Source organism: Amborella trichopoda, chromosome 1, assembly GCF_054954075.1.
Source record: "Amborella trichopoda isolate Santa Cruz 75 chromosome 1, AtrichopodaSantaCruz75HAP2 v2.0, whole genome shotgun sequence".
Classification (NCBI taxonomy): domain Eukaryota; kingdom Viridiplantae; phylum Streptophyta; class Magnoliopsida; order Amborellales; family Amborellaceae; genus Amborella; species Amborella trichopoda.
Window position 1 is genome coordinate 16116575 of NC_142336.1, and position 5521 is coordinate 16122095.

Consider the following 5521-nt stretch of genomic DNA (forward strand, 5'->3'; position numbering starts at 1 on the left):
TGAAATCTCTCTCTCTACTAACAATCTCTTCCACTAAATTTATTCTAAAAACCTAAAAAATTAGATTTTTGAAAAATTAAAGTGTTATGTAGAAAATTGATACGCATTCTAATAATTTTTATATTGATAATTAAATCTTTTATTTTATTCATTAATTTATTTACATTATAAATTATATAATATATTATTTTTTATTACCGTTATCAATAATACATTTTAAATTAGATGATATTATAAGATATTTTGGATTTATTATTATTTGTATAATAAAATAATTATAAAATGTAAACCAATAATTTCAATTTCATTATATAATATTATAGTTAGTTGGATTGTAATAATTTTGGATTATAATTAATTAAGTTGTAGTAATATGGGTTTTTTTTAGCGGATAAAGATTTTCCACCAATTCGAGCTTTTGGTGACCATTTTTTCATCGATTTAATCTATTCTTTATTGTAATCCATGTATGATTATATACTTCATTCATGATAGTCCTACGATTTTTCATTTGTATTATGTAAATTTAATGGTTAACATAAATTCATACGAAGAAAAAACATATCAATATTCGCATATTGATGAATAAAATGAAAATTAATAATATAACACCCCCATTTCTTATTGGATTCTAAAAAAAAAACATTTATAATGAATTGTAATAATTGTTTTGGATTTTATTTAAGCTTAATCCAACCAATCCGATACACCGATCCATTTTTTAAACCACTAGCGCAAATGAAGCACGCGCCTATCATCCTCCATAAATTTGGACAGATGCTAAAGACGTTGGACCACCCATTGCGCTCCTCGTAGGTGAAGGTGTCAATGACAAATATGGATTTGAGAAATACATTTGATGCGAACTGCCCGCCTAGGCTCAAAATTCATCCCCTTTAGGCTCAAAATTTATCCCCTCATCCAAGATGAGATTCCCATACATGTCGAACCACAAGCTCAAAGAAATCCACTGTGGGATGTCTCCAAATTTACCACCCTGATAGGCTCGGCCATACCTTCACGTTCCAAGTCTTCGCATTTGAGGATTTCTTTGAGCATGTGATTCGGCATGTAAAATAAAAGAATCGGATGAGGGGTATGAATTTTGAGCCTAGGATGTCAGTAAGCTCGTATTTGGCATGCAAACAGCTAAACACCTCGTCCCCTGATTGCAATAGTAGCTTCTCAGTTAATAACAATGGCTCACAACTGCTCAATGGCCGGCCGAGATAGGGAGATCAACTCCACATGGTTGTACCTGTTGGGAATTACATAATGCAATTCAGCTGAAACAGTGGGGGAGAGGATAAGAACTCCAAAAACTAGCCTCATACAAACTACCGAAGTAACACTCTACACATTCTTCCACGGGAAAATATCTAGATAATTGGTGCCGAATCTTGTATCTCCAATTTGTCTATGTTTCAAAGCCATCAAGACACACATGGCATAGATTGGATAATAAATACACACAAGCAGGTAGTAAAATGCCTATTTTGGCCTTAACCACCTAGAAATTTTTTTTTTTATTATTTTCGGTTAGACTTTTCATTTTTCTAAGAAATTCAATAAAATCGAAGGTAGCTGTATTTGGAATACTAATGCAACCTAGTTTTATTATTTTGGGTTAGACTTTTAGACTTTACTACACATTAAAAGGAGTTTGCTTCCTGTGCATTTCTCAAAATGAGAGGAAAAAATTCTCGCTTCAAACAAATTTAGATTATCAGTTTCCCTATAAAAACCAAAAAAATATAGTTCTTACAACATTGCGTTTTGGCAGTACCCAACCATCCTTGCATCAAAGACACACGACAAGTGTTTGTTAGAAATCATACTATAACACTAACAGTAGAACAAATAATGCACAAACCCAAATCCAATAGTACATGATGCCTGGCATGACAATGCCCAAACATCATCACTAATGACAAGAACTTTTTAGGAGTTCATAATCTTAAGCCAATTAAAAATTTATCAAATGCTACCAGTAGGATTTGAAGGTCCAAACACCAGACTTGATGGTTACTAGTGATTTCCATCAATGAGCAATTTAATAATATCAAATAGGAGAGATAGTAGATGATTGATTAACAAACAAGACTTGCAAGGTCAAAATTCATGACATTATTCCACTAAAAGATGAATCCACAAGTCTTAACATTCATAAACAGAAAAAAAAGAAAAGAAAAAAAGATGAATCCACAAGTTTGCTTTCAAAGTAAGGCATATTAGGTAACATTAGGGACAAGTAGGATAAGTAAAACATTAGCAGGCCAACCTAACTAACCTTGTCAGAAGCAGGTGAATAATAACATGATCATACACTTGATCTTAGCCTTTTGTCTCAGAAAGAAATATGATCTTAATCATAAGTTAAAAATGACAGCAACATCATAAGGCAATGATATGTACTAGATAGATATCATTCATTCAAATCATCATATGAGTCTGGACCAACAATTATTGAAGTTTTTATGAAGAAAATGAGCTCAGATAATGACACATACAATAGATGTGCCTTCAAGTTCATTTCTGAAGAGATGTAGTAAGTTTCTTTGTTCATACAGACTGCACCTGTTCCTTCTAATGGGATTGAAATTGATCCTAGTACTTTAATGCAGTGACTAAACATACCACTTAATCCTTTCACAAGCTGCACATTTTCAATTGTAGATTCCCGGTGAAACCTCAAGGAAAACAGGAATCTTCAATATACATCGATTGCAGAAAACCCAGGTCAGGTCAGGTCATGTCCAGATGCTAGATTAAACAAGAATTGTTCTAGAGAATAAGGCTTTTACAGAACCACATCCACAAGCCCAGTCATTGTGCAAACACTCCAAACTGACAGTTTCATCATATTTGGATTTAGAGAAATCATGGATCCTCAAGGGCTTTTCAAGAGGTATTCACTACATACACTTACAAAAAGAACTCTACTGATTACAAGAGAAAAATTTATCTAAAACCCATAGATATATACCAAGTTACTACCTTCTATTGACATATTACAGGATACCTCAGAATATAATATTTTTATATTTCAAATTGTCTTGATGCTTGTTCAACTTTTCCTACTTTAATTATCAAACACCTTAACAAAATATTTAAAAAATCAAAATTTGGTTTAGGTTTTGGAAACTTCATATTGTATCCAACAATATTATTGGATTGGGTAAGAGATTTCTCCATCCCCTAAGACCCCATTTAGATTGACCAAATATTTTGAACAGCGACCATGCTTTCCTCGAGCCATGTAGAAGTAAAAACGGCCCAGCTTAGTCCATTCTACTATTCAAAGGTGATGGACTTTTGTCGTAACCTCGCTTATCAACAAACACCATCAACCACATCTTGACACTGCAGGAAAAAAATATTTTTCCCCGATATATAGATAACTCCCTTGGTTTGTCAAAGTTGTTCAAGCCATCCAAATGGGACCTAAATCATTCAAAATTCTTTGAAGCAAAAATAGCTGTTATAGGACACCCCGTATTCCCAAATCTTTCTTTCAATATCAGATTTATCCTAAACCATCGCTCTTAAGAACTCCTAACCTCATTATATCCTAGTCTCTCACTATAGGTCCCACATCTAGTTCATTGACAAAAATTATGGAACAAAATAATTGACTGATCAACTTATCCATAGCAGATTTTTTTTTTAAAAAAATAGTGAATAAGGAAAAATGAGCTCTAATGATGAATAAATCATGGATAAATGGAATAAAACATTCATAAAAGAATCCTATGATGTGAAAACTTACAGAAATAGAAAAGCAATCAAACAATAAAAAGAAGAATAACATATGAACGAGGTCGCCAACTGCTAGCCGATCATGAAAAAACCAGAACGAGATCACACCAAAAACATGATCGAATTCCACCTCAAAAACACATTAACAAACGACACAAATGGCACGTAGAAGAATCCTAAGATGTAAAAAGTTACAGAAATAGAAAAGCAATTAAACAATAAACAGATGAATAACATATAAACGAGGTCGCCAACTGTTAGCCGATCATGAAAAACCAGAACGAGATCACACCAAAAACATGATCGAATTCCACCTCAAAAACACATTAACAAACGGCACAAATGGCACCGAGGCAAATGAACAGCACCTCAAGAGAGGCAAAAAAAACTTAAAATAAACAATATAAACGTGCCGTTCATGGTAAAAATAACAAAAATGAAGAAAATTTGAAGAGAAAACTAAGAAACTAGACAACAAACCTGTAAATGATACATCAGTTAAATGAGTAGAAAAACCAACTTGACCCTGTTAAAGTTGGGTATTGATTTTCCATATATACAGTCTCAGAAATTGTACAGAGAGAGAAAACACACAAAATGAGGATGATCAGAAATTGTAGAGAGAGAAGCAAAGAGACCAAGACCAAGACCAAGAGAGAGGGGGGCAGATGGATGAGCATACCTGCGTCCAGAGCTAGAGAGTAGGGTTCTCCGTATGCTGTAGCGCGTTGGGGATAGACTTAGGGTTAATTCGGTATGGGTGCGGTTGCACAAGACCGAGGCTCTAAACCATCAAAGGCGCACCTTTAAATAGTGTCCAAAGACTTCAATACCGAAAATTTTGGTGGTCGCTGTAAATTTATTTTTATATCGAACTATAAAATTTAGAATTTAAAAAAGGGCGTGGTTTGTTACAACCTTAAACAATCCAACTAAGATGTACCTTCAAAATTTATCGTAATATCTTAGGATTATATCAAAATCTATTTTTATATTTAATTATAAATTTTAAATTTTAAAAATAGTTAAAATCAAGTAGATACATATGAAAATCTTGTACGATAATATATAATATATGAAAATAGACGGTGTAGATAATATATTGTACGATACAATATTTCTGAGACTCAAAATCTTTTTATTTTCATTGTCATACATCTCGATGTCGAGATGGCCAATCACAAGGTTTTTCAACATTAAAATAAATTTTTCTAATGGATTTTTGAGGTGCATCCGTAGTTCTACATTTTAAGGTTGCAACTTTATATAAGCTTTTTCCTTCTAAAAATAGTATAGTTCAAGCGCAAGATTGAGCATATCTACTACACTTAAAAAACTTGAAAATTGACAATCCAAAAATAAATGATAAGATCCCCTATTTTCAAGACTTAGAAATCCATTCTTTTGTCATGTTACGTGCATCTTTGCTGTTGAGATGACCAATTTGAGTGATTTTGGACATTAAAGCAACCTCTTTCAATGAAATTTTGAGATTCGTTGTAATTTGATTGTTTAGAGCCTTGTACTTATATAAACTTTTTCCATTCGGGATTCGGTCCTTAAAAACTTTATTAGCCAATGGCCAATGGATATTTTTTTTCATTTTTCTTGAAATGTTTTCATAAAGGACTTCGTTTTACCGTATTGAAAAATTTTTCCCATATATTGGGCTTTTTAAGGAAAAACTCTATATTATTGTTTGATCAAGACTATAGACATTTCAACTTTTTGTTCTGAACACAATTTTTTAGTCTATTTAGAA

General features: G+C 32.5%; 1 long non-coding RNA gene across 1 annotated transcript; it reads right to left on the minus strand.

The window, feature by feature from the left end:
* Window positions 1–617: 617 nt before the first annotated feature.
* Window positions 618–4590, minus strand: LOC110006508 (uncharacterized). The gene is made up of 2 exons (XR_002279531.2): window positions 4442–4590; window positions 618–1258 (listed from the first exon to the last, which is right to left on the minus strand). It is a non-coding gene; the product is annotated as an uncharacterized LOC110006508 (long non-coding RNA).
* Between the last annotated feature and the right edge of the window lie 931 nt (window positions 4591–5521).